Source organism: Empidonax traillii, unplaced genomic scaffold, assembly GCF_003031625.1.
Source record: "Empidonax traillii isolate 1590-97213 ecotype Southwest subspecies unplaced genomic scaffold, ASM303162v1 scaffold414:size517879, whole genome shotgun sequence".
Taxonomy (NCBI): domain Eukaryota; kingdom Metazoa; phylum Chordata; class Aves; order Passeriformes; family Tyrannidae; genus Empidonax; species Empidonax traillii.
In genome coordinates this window covers 248,251-270,275 of record NW_020955607.1, presented here as the reverse complement: position 1 = coordinate 270,275, position 22,025 = coordinate 248,251, and the positions used below count along the sequence as shown (strand labels likewise).

Below are 22,025 nucleotides of genomic sequence, written 5' to 3'. Positions count from 1 at the left end.
GGACTTTCTGCAAAGAAAGGCTGAAGGGGTCGACGTGATATTCTTTCTCGTGAGGTTTGTTTGATATTTGATATTGTAACTAAGGAATTGATGTTTTTTAAATGTGCTGATTATGGTCTGTCTTATGGCAAAGGTTGGATATGGAATAGTACAAGCTTTTCCATCCAACTCTGTGCACTAATAAATTACTTAAATTGAGGGTTGAAATTGGTATAATGACACTGATGACTTAAACTGCTTGTTGCTCAAGAATTACTGTCTGATGACTCCATCAGGCAGTGCTGTGCCTGTTTAACTCTGCTCTCTAGAAGGGATAATACCGCTGAGAATTAGAAAAAGAGACCCCCGTGGATTGTTTAAATGCAGACTAATAATAGTTTGGTAGTGCAGTGAAAGAAAGTAGAATATAAATGCTGTGGTTTTATTTTAGGTGTGTTTGATATATCAATATGCTCGCTTCGTATAAATCTTTTACAACAAATACACATTTGAGATTTTCTGTGAGAACCTTTTCAGTGTACTCATGAATAAATGTTGTCATTTAACACATAGAGTGACTTATTAAGGTCAGAAATATGTATTTTTGAGGCTTGCACACTAAATATAGAGGTGGGAAATGAGCCTGCTGAAAAGGTTTTTAGTTGTTTGGGGATAACTGTTTATAAAATGCTAACCAAATATGGGTAAAATTATGTACGTGCACATCAAGTATCATTTCCTCTTTTGTTAATTATATTGAGCAATTTTTGCAAACTAACAATGCTTTTCTTAACTTACTGAATTTTCTAGCATCAATGAATGAAAATAGGTTAAGCAGCTTTCCAGTGCATTTTTCTGTCTTTTCTCTTTTTAGTTCTGATAAAACGCTTCAGTTCATTGTGTTCAATGAAGCTTATAGTACTAGTTAATAGTTTATTTACGTATTAATTTGAAAAGGCTTAGCCACATAGATGTTATTACTTATTTATACTTATTACTTACACTATATTATTTATTTACAGTACTTATCTGGACTGCATAATGATAATAATGTGTATGTGCAGGTCTTCTCAATAATAATCTGCTTTTGAAATCATTTAAGCAAATTGTTTTAAAAAAGAAAGACAAAGATTTAAAAATTTTTTCCTAGTGAATAGGACTCAGAATGAGTTACGTGTGTGAAATAAAGACAAAAATGTCACTACCAAAATTGTCTGTAGAGAACATAAAATTTTGATGTCATATTGATAGCATATTTGTTTTCAGTTGTCTCAGTTGTAACTTTTCATTAGAAAACATGCATCATGGAAAGACTGAAAAAGGTAACTACAAAAATAAAAAGCAATTTCCATGTAATTGTGGTTTTTTTCCCTAATCAATATATGTGGAGAATAAAAACCCCAGGCTGTCTCTTGCTTAGTGTTGTGACTTTCTACTCCAAATTGATAAAGCCATAGATTTGGTTGTTACAGTGCTAGAAAGTAATCTGGTAACTTTAAAGATGCTCACTAAAACACAGTTGCTGTGTTTGGGAAGTTCAAAACCTTTAATAAGAGCAAATGGGACATGAATATTTGTATATGAAGTCTGTGGTGATGAGAGTGTCGAATATACCACTGTAAAGAATTGGTGTCATGAAAGGATTTAGGATGAGGGCAAGGATGATGTAGAGATGTAGTTTTCCACTCAAAATATCCTTTGCTCCAAAGTGGGTGGTTATCCATGTGTTCCTGTGATAGTTCAGCAAAAGTAGGTTGCATAGGAATAAAGGACAAGAAATAGTTTAAAATTTTGGTTCTGTTGAATCCATGGAATTTCTTCCATTCATTTTTTGAATGTCTGGGCTTCCAGTCTTATTTGTTTGACATACATGTTCACCTCCATTGCAAGATAGAAGAGCTATAGCTGCTTATTTTAACCAATATACCCATCTGAAATTATAGTAGTGTAGGAAGGACATATCTGTTGGAGTTTCATTTAAGAAATCCTGGCTTTGGCTTTTGACTAGTGTTACTTGTGGAATAATACATGCTGGGTTTGACCGAATGTTGTGAGACTGTACCACTACTGTGACTGGAATTGGGCACATTCAGCCTGTCTACCATTGTTTAAAGTTTTTTGGAAAGTGGAACTACTACTTAAAACTTACTGGATCTATTTCTTAAATGTTAATTGGGGTGGTGGGAGGTAGCTACTGTGTGCTAATAAAAAAACAATGCAGTTAGAATGGGGAGAAGTTTAGACTTACAAAAAACCCAAACAAATAAATAACCTAGTTTGGTTCCTAGTGTAAAAGTTATCAGTCAGAAAACATTTTCTCTCTCTCCTTTATTCTTTTTACATGAAGTGGTTTGCTTTGTAAGGAATATTTTTCAGCAAAAAGAGCATAGATTAGCAAAATCTCAGTTTTTTGTCACTCTCGATGTGGAGAGTCTGTTTCAATCTAACTTTGTAGTGATTTCATTGGCATTTGTGTTGTAGTTAGTGTCAAGTGTGATAGATAGAAAATATTTGTGTGTCTTTTCATTCTGAGTTATAGTGCTCATTGTTTACAGCTGTAGTAGATAAAGAAAATTCTGACATGTTTCATTTTTGACTGTTCTCCTTATACATGTGTGTGTAAAGGGAGTGCTGTCAGAAAATGACGTGTAACACTGACAATGAAAGTGCCTTACATCAAAACAAGTTTTAAGAGCCTTTGGTATTAGTTTAAGGATGAAAGTGAGGAACTTAGAGTAGATTCCAAGAATCAAAACTGCATAAGGCAGAGCTCACTTCTATCTGCATGCAAAGCAGGGCTGGAATGGTGCCTGCCTAGAGCTCTGGAGTCAATTCAGAGAACCCTAATTCTCACAATAGCTGTGTTTCCGAAATACCTAAAATAAAATATCGGTATGGATAATCTTTACTGAATCGAGTCTCCTCTCTGAGGGATATTTGATCTATGTTGAATTAGTTTATGATAAATAAAGGGAATGTGGTTCCATTCCTAGACCTCGAAATCGGAGAGCTGTGTGTTGCATGGAATGTGATCAGATTGTGTGTTCAATCACTGCTGTTCAGTAATGACATTAGTTAACGTGAATTGCCTATAAAGATGCCTGTAATAGTGGATGCTTGATTATAGTGAATTTATTGTAATCAGCATTAAAATTATACTCCTATTCTGAAAATGAGGTTCTGTGTGGGTGGTACGATAAGAACTGAAATATTAAGAAATGAGCATCTATTGAGATTTATACAATTGCACCCTAAAGATTTTTTTCCTCCTGAAATTGGAACTGGGAGCTTATGAAAAACATTATTTTGTGGAAAAGCTGAAATATATATATATAAATGTAATATATTGCATTTCTTTCCTTTAAAATTCATGAAAATTTAGAGTACTCTAAGAAAATCTCATGATGGTTGCAGCTGGCAGAACTAGATTTGTTCATAATGAAAGCACTTTTAAAGTACTTTCATAGTTTTGAGGCCACAATGTTCAAATTCATTGTAAAGCTGGATTAAACTATTCTTACATATGTAAAACTCATTAATTACTCTAAATGGATTTAAATGGAGTGCTCCGTCAGTGAACCTTTTACTCAATTGATGGAACGAAACTTTATATATATCCAGGACTGGTTCAGTCAACTGAAGCTTGCCTTTTGTATGTAGTTATATCCTGGAAGATTATTTTTAACGTTTCAGTTTCAGTGAGATAAATAAAAACTATTTAGGAAATGAGATTGCTAACTTGATTTTATTCACTTCTTAAACATTGTTTTTGACTTCGTAATGGACTTTCCTAAGGTTTTTTTCATTTCTTACCTTGATAGGAACCTTTTTATATGGGCAAAGGTTTCCTATATACACATCAGCAGAAGAAATAGCTGTCATTATCATCTGTGGAAAATCAATGTATATTTTGTATATAGATTGATGACATCGTACCACCAGTATTGGAGCCTGGGAATTCTAGAGGGGTCAAGAACAGGACAACTGAGCACTTGTGTGATCAAAGAAGATGAGATGCATTTACTTGGGCAAATTTTCCTCTGGGCCTGCCTTTAGTCCCTGCATTGGGAAGAGTGAAATATTTACATGGCTTGGCTCTTGACAGTAATAGTATTAATTAAATACAGGGCTTGAAAATGACACTGGTGTTTCAGATGAAGGCCAGTAGATTTTGCCTTGGCTTCTGGAAATTAAATTCCAGTGGTCTCTTTATATGACAGCATTATAGTACAATATTTGGAGGTTCATGGATATATTTCTACATAAAAGTGGGTGAATTTTTATAATGTCACAATGCTGGGATGTTAGGCTCAGAAGACTTATGTGATTATAACGGTCAGCAAATTTGTAGGTGATTATGAAGTGTGGCACAGTGTGTTTCTGTCTGATTAATTTACTTTTATGTTAACTGGACTGGCAAGAAATTACAGGTTTTCTTTTTAAACAAACTTTGGATGCTGAAAATTCAGATAAGTCACAGAAGTTCAGTATTATTAATATGATTTAGAAATATCGGGGAGTTTACAGTATCACTGCACGTGGCTCTAGCTATTCAAAATGTGTTACAGAGTCCTCCTCTAGTCATCTCACGACAAGCAAAAAAGGGTACTGACACCCTTATGCATGCAATATTTGCAGTGTGTAAATGCATTGCTAAAACTCCATTTACAACTGTGGCTATGATAAGTGAAAAATACCCTCTGTTCTCCTGTTCTGACCTCTGTTTTATGGTCCAGATTTTTCCTTTTTTTTTTTTCATTATCAGGACTTTTATTCCTTCAGTAATCCCAAATCAATAAACTGCAGCATTCTGTATACACCAAACTCTGTATATTTCAAAATGACAGCAATAGGCAAACTAGGAATATTTAAAATTAGAAGTGAGAAAAGATTACTCTTACAGTAGGTATTGCAATTTTGTTCTTGCTTGAGGGATGCTGTAGTAGTGTCAGGAGGAGGTAAAATGTTTCCAATTCACAGGGTTTTTTTCGGCATGTTTTTCTTTTGCTTATAGTTGCATATTTTCACTTAAACTTTGAAACATTATCCTTTCAAGTAACACATGGAAATGGAAGATCCTTTTTTGCCTTTGATTCTTTTGTCCCGCAGTTCTAGGTACCTGTTTTACTGCTTTAAGAGAGTGATATTCCCCCTACATATCTTTATTCAGATTGTGAGCTTGAAATTACTGTGTGGTGCCACAGTTTAATAGTATTTTAAAATGGGATAAAAACATCTACGTTTCTCTAAAAGTAGGTGGCCAACACATATGAAATTTCACTTGGGTTAATTTTTATGGCCTTTCAGTTTTCAGTTGTGGTTTTTTGCTTGGCTTCTCTTCACAGATCCTGGTTAACTGTGTTTTTATTGCTTAGTCCTGCTGAACAGACCCATGTAAAACTTTTTCTGTCTGGAGTTACAGTATGCAACTTCCAGAACCTATCCTGTGGTGGAATAGGGTTTATGTGCAGCTGATGGTATGTGAAGCTTGATTCATGACTACTAATGTTAAAAATATTCCTTGTCCCTTTTTGTGATTTTAGTTTTACTTCCTCATGAGCTCACTTTTTCGTCAATATCCAGGTTCTAGGCTCTTGGTCAACAATGAAATATTTGAGGAATCAATACTTGTGAGTCAAATAGTATAACACTATTGTTGCCTTACTTAAAACATACTCAATACAAATCTACAGAAGCAAAAAATAAATTCCAAACCACCCCAAGTTAGACCACTTTATATGAGATAAGTTGCTATTCTACCACTGTCATGCCCCAAACACACTACACCATTACTGTACACCACAGGCTGTGTGCCACCACCTATGGGGGTGCATAGAATTGTTCTATTTTCTTCTTTAGTTGGTTAGTGTCAAATATGCTGTGTATATGGTACATATGTTTCACAATAGTATGTACTTATTTTTTGATATTGGCGTGGAACCATGCGTATGTTGCTCTGGTCCTGTTTTAGGTACTGTGAGCACTTAAAGAGGGGGGGAGGAAAAACCTAACAACCTGCTGCTGATGAACTTGATTCCAGTAATAGTAGTTATCAGTTGCCTCCTACTTACTCTTCCTCTTATTTGCTTCATCACTCAGTTTCTGAGCTATTTCCTTCCGCCCCCAGCTTCCAAGAGAAGTGTTTTGTGGTCTTCAGATATAACCTCATGATGCTTTGGGATAGTCCCATGTTTTGGGTCAGGACAGCTTGATCTGTGGTTGAGACTCTTACTAGAGAGTTAGACTTATTTGTGTATATGTATTTTAAGGGGGAATTGCTTACTGAAAATGTATTTTTTGCTAGCTTGAAGCTATTAATGAGTTGGCATGAGTTTCGTAAGTAGCTTCATTGAGGAAGGGAGAAAACTGACTGTAATCAGAAATGCTATGATGGCTCACTTAGGAAATTCTGTAATGAAAAGTTCTGGATTTCAAGGCTAGAGTCACAGCAGGACTTAACAGTCAGTCAGCCACAGGGAAGCAATCTGGCCAGCTATGGGTACAGTTGTGGGTGGGGAGCTGCTCTGGGTGTGCGAGGTAAGTGCTCTCACAGGGATATAGTTTCAGTGGCACCACCTGTGCCCTGATTAGAGGGACAGCTCGCGATGGCCTCTGGTGTCGCTCCCCAGGAGTTGGAGTTCACCCTGAGTCCAGAGTGGCCCAGACTCTCCCCACTGAGCCAAGCTGGGAATGGGCGGTTTGCCAGGTTCTTATCGCTGTGGCAGAGGGTGTCACCCACTTCACCCGGATTGAGTACAGGAGCTGGGGAGCCCTTTCCTTTACCTGCAAATGCACCAGCATGCATGGAAGGAAACTGGGGAGTACACCCATCTTTGCTGAAGCAGGGAGAGGCTGGAGGGCGGATTGCAGCATTCCTCATGAACACTGGGATGTGAGTCCAACAAGATGGAGGAGGGAATCACAGTGCTCCTGATTCAGAGCAGAGGCTTGCACTTGGCTCTCCTGCCTCTTAGGAGATTGCTGCCCTCTCTGGGCTGCTCAGCGTTTCTGAGCAGAACTTTGCTGCCTCTGAAATAACTCTGCTTTTTTATTGGTGTGTAAATACTTTGTTGGTGAACTGATTTCCTACATGTGAAGTGAGCATCCTGTCTGTGTTGTGTGTCCTACAGTAAAGGACAGTAGTTTCTTCGCTTGCCTACTTCTGTAGATCTAATTTATTTATCTGCTACCCATAAGGTTGTCTTCTCAGACAAGGTACTGCAAAGGAAGTGAAGGTATACATTCACAGATATATTTAGCAATTAAATCCCCTTGTGGATGTTCTTAATGCTTTGAATAGCTTTACCCTACTTTGACATGAAGTAAGCTATCTGAAACAAGGGCATTTTTTCCTGGTGAATTGACTATTTGCACAACTTGAAACAGTTTTAAAATACGTGTTTTTCCTGTTCAATGGCTGAAATTAAAAATTCATTATAGGCTCCTTGGATCAGAAGTTTCATTGCCCATAATTAAATGGATGCATTTGACTACAAAGATGTAACACAAATTAAAGGTTCACATGGTTCCCACTGTGTATGCCACCTTTTTTTTCCAAATCTGTTGATAAGGTCAGTGTGAAGTATTTTATCATGTAAAACTGATTAATTTTTGAAAACCTGAAAAGACCAAAACGAGACATATTTAGATCTCTCAGAGCAATTGAGAAGTAAAAATGGGAACTATATATAATGTGGCTGGCAATGGTAGAATTAAACTCTTAAAAATTTAAACCCACTAGAGAGTATTTTCTGTTATAGTGGGAAGGGCCATATGCTGTAACTTTCCTTGCTGTTGACATGATTTGGGGACTGTTCTTACTGTTCTGATTTTGTAGAAATACTGTTCTGTAAGTATAGTGGTAATTTTTTCATAAATGAGCTGTATTCTGTTCTGTTACACTTGTGTGTATAATTTTTTCTCAAGTTGTATTGCAGAAACTGAGAAAAGAAAGACTATGAGCCTGCCCTTAGAATTTCCTTGGGGGAGGAGGGACTTTTTTAGAGACAAGATTCTGAGAAAGGAAATAAGAAGGTTTCTTGCAGAAAGTTTGAAGACCACTGGCAACACAGGAAAGATAAAAATGAAAAATCCAATATTGGGTCAAACTTACTTCTGCTAATATTTCACTTGCATTAGCTGAAGATAAAGACAACTTTGTGGTTTATTAGTTTTTAACTGATTTTTGCTTAGCACTGGCAGGGAAAGAAGTCAGTAAAAGGGAACTGCTATTTTCTTATACAGACAATATCTTGAGGAACAGAATAAATTAATACTACATTCTGTGAGGGTGCGTCTGCAACAACATGAGAATTTTTTATTTAATATTTCAGAAATTGAAAATGTGGGTTTTTTTCTCTGTGTGTATGTTTTCTATGTTGTAATTTGTACTGATTGTATTACCAGTTTTAGTTCTGTCCTGTTACTTTGTTCAGGATTCCAGGTAATATCAACCTGCCATGCCATCGATGCTCTCTGTGGCTCTTACTGTGCCAAGCTTATGGTGTTCCTGTATTGAACAGGGAGTTAAAACAATTTATTTAGGCTGGCTGGGGGTCAGCTGTTGTTGCTGTTGTTGCTGTTGTTTAATCAACAGGTAATTCAGATAACATGTCTGGAGCCATTTGTAGAATTTGGGGACTTGCGGTGTTTGCCCCTGTGTGTGATGGAAATTTCCCTATAATTATACCCATGAGAATGAGGTTACATGGGTAACAACAGGAGTGGAGCTAGACCTTGTGGATCAAGAGCCAGGAGCTTATTCTTCAGTGCCAGGTTTGCCAGAGGTATACTAAACATGCCACTTGACCTGCAGGTCTCTCTTAGCTGTAAAATGTGGCCAACCCTCATTATTTTCTTCATGTGCAAAATTCACATTCACCGGTATTTGTGGATTGTGTGAGAAAATAATTACATTTGATGAAATTAAATACAGCAATATATAAATAAAATGCCTGTTTCTCTTGATGTGATTTAGTACTGAAATTGTAAAAAAATGCTAGAGAGAACTTGCCTATTAAAACACTGAAGCAGTGGCCTTTTTGCTATTTTATTAAACAAGAGTCAACCTAGATTGTTTTGAGTTAGCAGTATTTTTGTCTGCTTTTGTTATGAGATAAAACATTAAGTATTGACTTAACTTCACATTTCACAGGAGAAGAATTAAAAATTATCCCTGTGAAGGGTGACTATGGAGTTACTCTTTGAAATTCTAATTTAACACTTCAGTAATGGGTCAAGCCTGCTCTGAATTCTCTGTGGGATTATTTGATTTGCTGTCTGGTTAAACTCAAGGAAAATGGGATGTCTATAAATTACTAGAAGTGTTAGTTATCACCTTATAATGGAACCAAATGGGAGAATTTGTTGTTTTAAGTTAGGATTGTGACCTGATGACTAAGGGATTGTATGAATCTTGTACGTTTACTTTTAAGACCTAACTTGAGGTTGAAAGTTGCAGCGTGGTTTGTTTTGTTGGTTCCCCCCCCCCCCCCCTTAACATCAGCTGTATATTTGGAAATTATTATAATTGAGGGATAAGGGGGAAATGTCCTCTTTACCTGGGGGGAGATGGGGCTAGGCTTTTAGCATATGTTGTGTCTTCAGAGTTACTTACACATGGAGGAGTTTTTCTTTTGTGTTTTCTTCTATTTATGTGAATGTTTTGTGCCCCAACAAGAAGAATGTGGGCTTTTTAAATAATAAAATTGATTATTAAATTAAATTCATGTGACTGGAATTGAAGGGAGCTCAACTTTTTAAAAGAAGCAGCTTAAATATTTTGCAAGTTTATGCATGTAATGTTTATCCTGCCCAAACCTTTAAAATTCGTTTGCAAATTACTGAAATACAAGTGCTCAAGTGTTTTATGCTGTGTCATACATGAAGGGAGTATTTAGGGTTTATTTAATAACTTGAATTTGGGGGGTTAAAAGCAGGAAGATTTTAGTGAAAAATGAATTCAGACTAACATTTAACTTTTCGCTATTTTATGTTGGAAATTCTGTGCATGTTGCTGCTACAATTTTTTCAGCAGCACTTCAGCTTTAAAACTCTTACACCATACCTAATTGTACTTTAGCAGGTTACATATTTCTGTGTCTTAGAAGTTGAGTTTTTAAACATCTATAGTTTGTGATGTCATAGGATATAAACTAAGGCAATGAAAAGCTTAGGATAATGTATCATTTTAATGATGAGGAGTATTGAATGGAGACAAGCTGTGCAGTGTGCATTGCATATACTGAGAAATTTCACAAGACTTTTTGACATCAGTTTTGAAATGAGTTGTGGGCTCATTTCCAGCACTGTTCTGAGTGTAGCCTGTCCTACAGAACTTTCCATTGCCAATCTGTCACATACCACGTGCCTGTATTTCACTCAAGATTTCTGATTTGAATAACTGGGTCTATACATAGTTTGAATTGCGTATTTAACAGAATTTACTTACTGTTGCTTCTGAGAATTTTTCGTACCTTTTTTTTAACTAGTGAATCTATATTTATTATTGTACAGTTTGATATATATCAATTTGAAATAAATTTTAAATTGTATTTCAACACCTTGTGTCACGTTTTTCAAGTTGGTAATACGTATGGAAATGTAAGTCTTGACTATGTCTGAGGATTGGCAGTTTTGGGAGGAAATACTGGGTAAAGCAACCTAGTCACCAGTTTTGTACACGTGTAGGGGAAAGGAATTTTTTAGGATATGAAATTTTTCTCGAAGCTGACAGAAATACATAAGTAACATAGCACAACAAGGATTGTAAAGATAGAAAAGATGCAGATTTATTTTACAGTGTTTTCATCAAAGGTTTGTTTACAAAAGACCTTCATACTGCATTGAAGTGCATGTAATGAAGTGCTAATTGCAGCAGAAGCAAGCAGGGCTGGGATTGCAAGCCTCTATCTGAAGAATTGCTAGCATGCATGAGCTGGGCTGCTTTTCCTCTTGAAGCTGGATAGCTTTCTGGTGATAGGAGAGGTCCTACAGCCACCCATTTGCTGGTTACTAAAAATAGTGGTGCTGGAGTAAGGAGAGTACAGCAGCACAGCACCAAAAAACCTACCCAAGCCTCCAAACACTAAGATTTTAACAAGTAAATGGTTTAACAAAACATCTCCCTGTGGTAGGGAGTTCCAGGCCAGCTCCTCCCCTGAGCCTGGGCGACCGGCTGGCTAGGGCAGCTTTCCCTGAAGGTCATTCATTCAACCTGTTGGGGAAGAGAGTGGCTTCAAGATGCAGAGGCAGAAAATGCTTTTGTTAGGGAATGCTTGATTTGCTTCTCTTCTTTTTCCTAAAGGGAAAATACTAACTGAAGTTTTAGGGAAGGGAGTATGGGAGTCAGTCAACTTGCAGACAGAAACCTCAAAGTATTATTGTGAAAAAGAAGTCTTCAGATTGGAGCTGCTGTGAAGGGTGAAGAAGAGCAATTTTATTTTTGGCAGATGAAGTGTATCTTGATTTGTCTTTCCCTTAACCCTGAAGTAACCCTTCGGAAGGTGAAAGATGGCTCAAACTCTTATTAGCTGAGATTTGGAGAGTTCCTGAATATAAGCTTACACGTTTTGCCAAATGATACGGCCACAAGTCATCAGACTTTCTCTAAAATTTCCACTTGGGCTAAAGAATTACAAGAGAATACTGTTTAATAACATAATTTGTGCAGATTGTTTCATGTGACATTGCTGTTTTACTAGCTACTGTTTTCTCTGTTAGTTTGTGTTTTTGTTTTTTTTTTTTTTTTTTTTTTTTTTTTTTTTTTTTTTTTTTTTTTTTTTTTTTTTTTTTTTTAACAAAAGATCTGTAGTTTAGGCATGTATTTCAGACGTCTTCTCTTCAGTATTTATGTACAAAATACCACTAACAATAAAGAAAGAAATACTGATTATTTTTTCCCCAAGCTTGCTTACAGCATGCACAGAGAAATGATAAATGTGTACAAAACGTAATAAAAACTTTTTCAGTATTGTAGGGATTTTATTCTGAGTCACAGTTCTGAGGGATCATTTGCCATGAAATAACTAGTCACTCAGCAAATCTTTTGCTAGTAGTTTGGGTTGTATTTTGGTAGGTAATTCGTAAGACATCTTATCTCTGTGATCATATAATTTCCCTCAATGGCAACAACAACTGCTTTCATGGGAAACCAGCAGTACGAACATGTATTTTTAGTTTTCTTTAATGTAATTAAACATCCGGAAGTAGGCAAGACCATAATCATGTGAGCAGCCAGGCTTCCACAGAATCTCAGAAAATATTCTTAACTACTCTTTGCAAATGGCTACTGCAGTTATCTGGTGCCTATTCTTTGTTCATGATACTTAAGTTAGTGGTCTGCACACATTGTAAGGATTGGTTTGACATCTGGCCAATATTCCAACTGACTGCTTTTAAGTATTTACCATGCATGTTTCTGTGTGTGAAATTAATATATGTTAAGCTTCACAATGGTCTTGTGAGGTAGGGGTTATACAGGAAAGTCAGTGGCAGAAATTACAGTAAGAATCTAAGCCATGTGCCTTCGAGATATTAATGAGAAAATGAGTAGGATGATGGCTAGCTGCAAATAAAGTAGTTAAATTTGTGAGCATTGATAATAGCTCAGTCAACTGGGTTGCATTTGTAGAAGCTCACTGTGTCACAGAGTGGGAAGTTGGTAACTGAGTAGTATCTGAGCAAACAAGGTATATGCCAGTGAACTTTTTGCCTTCAGACCTGCGCTATGTTTATATTAGTTGGGTCCTTAAATACAGAATAAATGAACAAGAAAAAATAACACTGTGGCAAACCCCAAGATGAACACTTCATTAGGTGTTTTAAAAAAAAACATCTTGATTTTCCTCTCTCCCCCCTTGCCTTCTCTGCCTTCACAGTCTCTGCTTTCTGCTCATGTCCGGCTAAGATAATACAGTAAATGTCTGAGCTCTCGCAAGTAAGGCTGTCACATTGATGTTTAACTGACTTTGAAGCACTGCAGCTGTAAAGGGGAAATGAATTCTGTTCTCTGTCAAAGCCTGTAAGAGAGTGTTTGTTTTAGCAGCTACTGAAGATAGAAGTGTTTATTCCATGACTGGGTTGGTTGTCAAAGCTGGACATATTTTCTTGTATTAATAATATTTGGAATTTTTCATTAGTTATCGTTTCCTGTTTGTTCTTGAAAGGAGTATTGAGATGCTGATCGCTGTCCCAATCTTTTCAACTCTTCTTTCTGCATTTGAATTGAAATCTTGAAATTCCTTTGGGGGGGGGGGGTTTATATGTGGGCATGTGTAATTATATAATATATATAGGAATTATATAAAACTTTTAAAGCACTTTAAAATGATATTTATGATTCAGAAAGGGAATAGCTTTTTGTACAAGAGACAGAGGGGCATCTCTTCCAGTTTGTCAGGTGATGGAAGACTGTACCTAATATGCATGAAATTCAACATATTACTCATCTTGTTTTTTCATCTGGCTTCTGTCGCAGACTTTTGCTCCTGATACATAGAATTCTCTCTTGATATGAAAAGACTGACCAGAATCTGGATACTTACTGTTACTGAAACATATGTTATGCTGTGTAGTTTATTTCAAAAGTAGCTTGTCACATGCACTTACCAAATCCTAGCCCTATTACACAAACAAAATCCTTGTGAAGTGTTTTCAGTGCATTGTTGCTATAGTGAGGGGGTAAAAAGGTGAGGTAATGGAGTTGGAGCATTTTTGGTTTGTTTGACTGTTTAAGATAGATCATCTAGAGCTGAAACTTAATTAAGTATAAGTGTTTGAAATTGGAAACAATAACCATGTTAAGTAAGCCTGTCACGATCTTGGCATCATTAGAAAGGAGAGCAAGCAGTGAGGGAAGCTGGATTTGTGCTGGTGTTGCTTACAATGATATGTAACTTACTAATTACCTTTGCTGTGAAATGGTTGGTAAAAAACCAAAATATTGCTTCCCTAGTTCCCTAGGAACCTTGTTTTGAGAGGATTATACTTCCTGGTGTTTTTACAAGAATTACATGGATGCCAGAATGTTTCCCAAGCTTCTCTTTGATGGTTGGTACAACGTAACGGGGAAGGCTGACCAAAAATTACTGAGGAAGTGAGCAGAAGAGAGACAAAAAGGTGTGAGAATAAATGAATTCAATAGCGTGTATTTATGCATCTTCCCTACTCTTGTCATTTTTAGTCAGGTTTCTGAATGAAGTGAAACTCATGTGATCATGAGTGATATAAAATATGTTTATGTGCGTTTGTGGGATTGTGTGTGTTTGCCCTTTCTTTCCATTGCCCCAAAGAAACTGTGCTTCTACAGGTTACAAGAAATTACATCATCAGGTAGATGACTGCCATCCTGTTAGTCGAAGAAGGACCTTACCTGTTGACAGCTCTGATGTGGCATCAGAAAATCTTTATGGGAGAGCAAAATTAGGGATGGCTGAGGGCACTAAGTCGGTCAAGTGCGTGTTGTCAAACTAAATTTCCGTGCGCCTTGCTCTCTGCTTGTCAGCTGGGGATTGAAACACCTTTTCATGCAGAGGGAGTGTGAGGGTTAAGACATTTTTTTTTTTTTAAGTCAGAAGATACAATATTAATATAATCTTCTGAGATCTATATGGGTATTTAAAATTTAGGACTTCCTTTCTTTATAGAAAAGTGTGCAAAAACTCCATACACTGAAAATTTCAGGTTGAATATGCAGATTATGGGTACTCTTATTGTACAAAAAATACAATTATTATGAAATTATAGCTGTAGTCTTGTTTTTCATCTGTGGGCTAGCCATAATGCCATCTCTTAGCACCCTTTTTTAAGTCTCTTGATTTTCAAGGTAGAGGCAGGAAAAAAATCTTCAGTGTTCTCTGGCAGTGGAGCAGTACAGGCCTTTGTCCTTCCCCATGTCTAGCATAATGATTTTGACTGTCAGTGCTGCAAGTTGTTTGTTTCAGCCTCAGATAATCAGTCTGATTAAGTATCTTGGTGGTATTTGATGTTATACAGAAAACATTTAAAATGGGAGTGATATTTCACTGAGCTACTGCTGATGTGGAAAGCTTCATTTTAATAGTCATGGTGATAATGAAAACTTACTGAAAAGAGTGAGGTGTGTATATATTTATATATGTATGCATATATCCTATGGGAAAAGTGATTCTAGACTTACACCATTATGAGAACTTTCTTATGTGCTTAGTTGCTATTTGGATTATTTGAGTTAAAGCAGTGAGATTTATGCGCTGAGTCTTTATTTAGTGTTGCTCAGTAAAAATGTTGAAGGAAGAGTCCTTTGGATGGTAACACAGTATAGGCAAGTGTCAGAAACTCAAACTGTTACTGGCCAGTTTTGTGTTTCATCAGAGATCTCTGTGAGGTAGAAAATGCCCTTGGTCAGGTCTCATGCTTCTGGTGAGGTCAGCTGTACTTCAGGAAAACATAGTGTCATCTTACTTGCCCCAAACAGGTTCTTCAGCATGACTGCAAACCAATTTTAACCTAGGCTTCATTATTTCCTAACTTCAGTGGTTGGGTGGCTTTGCTTCAATTTATCTTGTAAAATGACATCTAACAAAATTTTCCTACTGGCATTTCCCCAGAAAAACCCATCACTTGGCAGCTCCCACCAGGACTCACCAGGTCCAATGCCTGCTGCAGTGTCTTTGGTAGCCAGGAGTCTTAGTTTCATCCCTCTTGGGGATGAAAGTTCCTTCCCTTTCTCACTGTGAAGTCAGTATAAGAAAGACTAAAACTTTTCTACTTCATAACTTCAACATCAGGGCAGAAATTAACTTTACAAATTAAAAAAAAACCAACAAGCAAACTGTAAATAAACTTAGTTTCTAGTGAAAACTTTCTTCATTCACCTTCCTCAGCATTTAAGTAAAATGTCACAGTGTGCCTGGTATGTGAATAAATGCAGACCTGATTTAGCTTCCTGACTACCGCAGAAAAAAATTCATACATACTTTTAAGGAATGGTTATTTAAAAGTAATTTGGTTTTGTTGCAGCATGATTATATATTTAACAGGAAACTAGGTTGCAGTCTTTATGACTAACTCTTATTACTACTGCTCCGTTGGTTTCCAGGAGATGATGACTATAATGCTATATAAAATCTTCAGGTAGGTAGCATCATCTTGGACAGCTTTAGTTTTTTGTCCCATGTTCAATTCACTGTTCAGTTTTTTTTTAAAGAAATATGTCAAATGGTGTTACTTTGTAAAGAAATATATTACATTCAAAACCTGTATCAGTATAATGTTTTCATTTTCCTTTGAACTTTTTGTCATTAGTCCAGATGGACCATAGGAGGATGGTAACAGGACCACATCCGGAGGCTTTTTTGGTGTTTAGTGCTTCATGTGCACAACTACAGAGTGTAACTGGAACTTGTGTTTCATGTGGAGGAAAAACACTGGCTTTTTAAATCAGAGAGATATACCAAAAGAATTAATTCATTGAGATTAAATCAAGCAGGGAATTATTGGGAAGAATTTTTTCCTGTTATGTATATTTTTAAAATACTGTTTTTATTGACAAAGGTAAGTTTATAATGAATACCATTCCTTGACCCCATGTCATTTGCTGCTTAGGAACAGTATTTACCTTCAATAACTGTAAAGAATTGCATGAGTTATTACTCACAACTCCAGGTAACTCTTTGAAAAAGCCTTGTGTGGAACAGAAATAATTTGGGATCTGTCCTGCACAGACTTTCGTTTGAGAGTCAGAAGCATTAAACATGAATATTTTTCTGTGGACTGCTAGCCCCATTCAGTTACTTTGGTAGCAATGCAGATGCATGTATTTTATGATTGTTCTTTAAAATAGCAGGAATGTTGCTGTCAGTGTGCCTTTTACCATAGTATATTACCATGATTTGACAGCTGACAAAACAAGCATGTGAAGGCTGACATTTGTGCCAGATGTCTTTCATTATATATTTTTATAGGCTTAATTTTTCATGTGTGCACTTTATATTGGCAGCTTTAATATATTCTGCAGATGAAGCTTAATTGTTTTTCTTTTATGCACATTTATATTTTAGTAGATTAAAATTTTACCACAAAATGTACTTGTAATTTAAATTGCTGTGAAGAAAGTAAAAGCTTACCAAAACATGACCTAAAAAGGTTCAGCCATTTTTTAGGCTTTAGAAAAAGGAGTGGAAAATACCTTATTCTGGTAGAGAAGCCTTTTGACCACCTGAAGAGCTTAACACTATTTTTCTTTCCATTATCTTTTGGTGACTCTTGAGAAACTCATGTGATGCTTTTTTAAGGAGCAGAACCCTGTTACCCATAATCAATTGTAAAATTAATTTTTTTTTTTCACGGACTTAAGTAGATTCTGTTAATATGTGTTATTTTATGGCAGTTTATGAATCCTTGACAAACAGGTGAAGTGCCTTCTGCCACTTGGTTTCCTAGTGCATCTGGGAAGTGCCTCCTAAGAAGGACCTAAATACAACCCAGTCCTTTGGTGGTCCCATAGCTCATGCTATACGTTCACATCAGCTGTCAGCCCTTTTCACAAGAATGTCTTAGGAACTGGTAATGAAGAACCATGGTTTAATGCTTTAACAAGTGTCAGAAGTTAAGCAGGTTAGGGTTAAGTCAGATTTTTTTGTTTTCTTTTCTCAAAAATAGTGAGATATCTGATATATGCTTGTTATATGTGAGGATGAGATTAGGCTTTTGGAAATTTTTTACAGACTGTGTGGGTGAAAGTGAAATTCTGAATTAAGGAATAACCAGTGCTATGGCATTTTCCTGTAGTGACAGGAACTCAAGTTGTAAAATTACCAACTTGCCCAAATCAGATTAGGGTTCTAAACACCTTTAGTAAGCACCAAGACTGTTCAGTGGGTTGTCTTGGAGTGATGTTCTCATCCTCACTCCAAGGTTTATTCTGAATCTTATTCTAACAGGATTCTCTTGAGAATGTTCTTGCAAAGGAAATTGTTTTGGTAAGTTAGTTTTTTAATGAACAATGTTAGAAAATGAGTACTGCTAACCTGAAGTTGAGCAGTATATGCAGTTGCAACAGTGATCCCTTCTCCTCACTCTCTTGAGGTGGAAAGGTAAGTGGAAAGGAGCAGAAACTGGATGTCATTGCCCTAATATATTTATGATCCTCTTCCAAATGAGATTTGATTCTGCAGAAAACAAAATGGTGGGAAGATCTGTGGTTGCAGCAGTAAGATGGTGAGGGAGCCCACTAAAAACTGCTGAAAATGATAGAATAAAATGTTGTGGGTATTTTTAAAACAATAAATGTAATTGTTGACTCATTTATATATTTTCTTTTACATAACGTCCCACCCACATACACACACTTGTTTTGCTTCACTCTACAAGACTGTATCTAATAAATATTGTTGCTGTAATTCTGTCCTTCCCTCTCTCAACTTCTCCCCTAAGAGCTTTCAGATAATGGTTTGAAATGTTAACGCTTCTCTTTTTGAAAAATATTTTTCCTCAGCTTTCCAAATGAGCACCAGTTTGAATCGTGCATATGATACTTTTCATTTTTCTGCATTTAAGAAACCAAATGGAGCACTCTCACCCTTTGTTTCCCTTCAGTAACAGAAACCATACAAATGAATAGGACCTAATTTGTGCCAGCATTACAAAACTGGTAACATTATCTGCGTGCATTTGAACACCATTCAGAATTCTAATTTTATGAAAAATCTTATCTCCCTTTCCTAAATGCAGAATTTATGTGCATTTTAATATAACACAATCATGGAGATAAATGAAGAGAAGGATGTGGAAGGGCATAAAAATGAGAGTTTTGAGCTGCAGAAGGCTTTAAAAACTTGAGATGCTTGTTTATTCTACCCAAGTGACAAATGTTTTTGGCAAAGAAACTGTTATGGCATGTTAGTTCAGTTGTAAATATATTAATTTGTATATATGACTACGCATACTAAGATGGATATTTTTATAACCATACTTTAAGAACATGTTTTATTTTAAGATATTACAATCTCGAAGTACATAAATTTCTGTTGCACTGTTTACATCACTAATAGCCAGGAAATTCTAAATTAAGACTGACACTTATTTTTCATGCACAAGTATAGTCTAAGGTTTCTGTTTCCAGATCTCCTAAACTGAGAGATGAAACAGTGATTTCTATAGTCGTGAATTTCTGTGTTTGTTTTAGCAGGGCATTGTTTCAACATAATTATGTGAATTAAGTATTTATATACTTTTCATATATGTCAGGATTTGGTCAATATAAGAAGTTAAAGGTCCAGCCTCTTGATTCAGATAAACAAATAAAAAAAATTGTCATAAACTCTGGCAGAAGTGGAAAGATTGGGCTATTGCATCTAGTACTACTCTACAAATTAAATGAGTGTTTAGCACTCTCCCAAGTGCAATACACAAGTGGATGTTACTGAAATATTACCAGGTGCTGGAGAAAAAACCTTTAGAGTAACAATTCTACTTTTCACAAAAATGCCTTTTATTCCTCCATTATGCATATTGTTTTCCTGTCCTTTTTCTATCTACTGGTGTTACATCACTTGCACACTTGGTTTTTAAGGGCTCTTGTGAAAGTATCACTCTATTACTTCCAGCTGAGTAAGTACTCAGTTGCACCTCATAAGGTTTCCAAGTCACGTCTTGCAACAGTGACAACCCTGTTAGGAAAACAACTGAGTTTTTAAAGCCCCGGTCTTGTTCTCATGCACTGCGTTAGCGATGCTCAGAGCTGACTGTAGGCCTACCAGTGAATGATGGTGCAGTAATTTCAATTATTCTATCCAGCGGTGATGTCGATGTTGATCTATTTTCAGATACTAATCCTATTCCTTAATATAGCAGTTGGCCACATGTGTGAGCTCATCCTGTTAAGGAATGGCCTTCGGGGAAAAGAAGTCCTGAAACATTTTGCACCTGGAATTTATGCATTTCCTAGGAACTATAAACTTTAAGAAGAACTAGGTGGACAATTTCAAATGCAATGACAAAGTACCACTGGCCTATGTCAATGAAAAGCAGACAAAAACAGCCTTTTGTAAGGCAGAGCATAAGACTTATTTCCTTGATTGCATTTGATGTAATCTGTCTTCTACTTAAACTTTCAAACAAAGTTCTTGGGCCATTCAAGTGCTGTCAGTAGTGAAAAAATGTTGGAAGGGATATGCAAGATGGTTTTTCTTCTAGCGCCAATTCTACTATTCAACCTTAGTATCAACAGCTTTTGTCACCAGGAATGTAATATAGCCAATAGCAGAGTAAAATATCAGCCCAGCTGTCCAGGGATGATTCCTTTGCTGTTGTAATTTAGTGGGAATTCTTGTGAAGCTTTCCACATGGGGAGTCCTTCAGAGACTATCAGTGCTGCCTTTCATTTGCCTTTCTTAACTCTATGTTATGTCTATTTTTGCTCTGAAAAGTTGTGTGTAAATAATTACCTGTCATTGTACAAACAGCCCAACAGAGCTGTGATTGGAATGCCATCTTTGAATGGGCGGTACACAAAAGGACAAGCAATTTTTCTGAGCATCTGGTTGTATTTGAAATTACTTTTTGCTGAAGTTTTTCTTGTCCTGTTGTTCTTCGGCTCTGTAATTTCAAAATACTGACATACATAACGTTCAAATCCTCATAGTAAATCCATTTTTAAACATTTTAATATTTTCTGCTGAATTATGGATGTTTGATTTAGTTATCTGTCTTTAGCCAGACATTTTTGTGTGATAGGACCAATTTCATGATCTTCAGGGAAAGTATGTTTAATTTAAGATTCAAGGACACTTGTGAAGGACACGTATGTGTGTGTGTGTTCAAAGACAGAATTAAGACTAAATCCTCTGGGTTTTTTTTCTTTTTGACCTTTTGAAACTACAAAAATATGTTTTAATAGGTTTCCTCAATACTGTGATGCGTGGAAGGTTTCTACTGTTTTTGTTCTACCTTGTTCTTAACCTGCTTTTCATTGCATCTTTCTTTTCCTTGGGCTCTTGTGAAATATGAGAGTCAGATTTCTAATGTACAGCATGTTGGAACAGGTTTTACTGCATTGCCTTTCTTTCCATTTTTGTGTTTGGGTACACACAGGTTTGAGAGTTATCTACCTTTGCTGATTAGAACATTTAATTTCTTTGCAGGGTTAAAAAGAAGATTTACTTCTGTAAATCAGTGCAAATTTACCTGTCTTGAGCATAACTTCTAGTTGTTACACGGTTTTTGTACTTTTGATGGATATGACCTGGTTATTTTAAATTAACTCTTGGGCAGAAATCAACAATACTGAGAGGGAAAGGCCTCAGCCAAACCAGCTGTGTATTCCAGCTGATGAGGTAACATCAGTTATGAGGTAACGTTTTCTTCTTACAGTCAGAAGTACTTCAGAACTATATTGCCTTGTTTTCACATAAAAACTGGGTTCAAGGCTATAGCCTTGTATACTTGGTCTTTTTTAAAAATTCTTTTCCTTCCTCTTCCCCCCTTAAAAAAAAAAAAACAAAAAAAACCCCAAAAAAATTACTTTTATTTTTGTATGTGCATGTATAAAACTTTAATGAGGCTTCTAGAGTTGAGAGGTCAGGGTGCTCTTCAACTTGGTAGTAGAACTGTGTATTTTAAGTTTTATGTGCATGAGTTTTCTTTGAGTATAAACTGTGGGTATGAGAGTGCTTGTTTCTGATGGCATTTTAAACAAATCTACTATCATAAGGGATATGCTTGAGCTTTTTTAAAGCATGTTGGAAGAATGAATTCCAATGACACCTCTAGTATATAAGCAAGACCTTTTTAGACCCTATGTAGTAATCTGTGATTTTGGTGTTCTGAATGACTGCAAGGAGAAATGTTCTAAAAATCTGTTAGTACTGCTGTTCTCATGATGTTTGTACGTGGTGTCTCCTAAAACCTCTCATTTGTTGTTATGAGCCAGAAGAAAAAGAAATCTGATAATAGTCTCAAAAGTTTGTTTAGTAGAGTTAGTTTAGAGGACTCTAGTATATATTTAATATTTTTCTTTCACAGAAGCAAACCAGAATTATACCATCTTTTTAATGAGAATGCTAAGT

The 22,025-nt window shown here is 36.2% G+C and overlaps 1 protein-coding gene across 4 annotated transcripts in view; it reads left to right on the top strand.

The window, feature by feature from the left end:
- The window catches only part of NCOA2 (nuclear receptor coactivator 2), a 183,176-nt gene that overhangs the window by 10,150 nt on the left and 151,001 nt on the right, over positions 1 to 22,025 (top strand). The gene's annotated exons all lie outside the window — the stretch shown is intronic.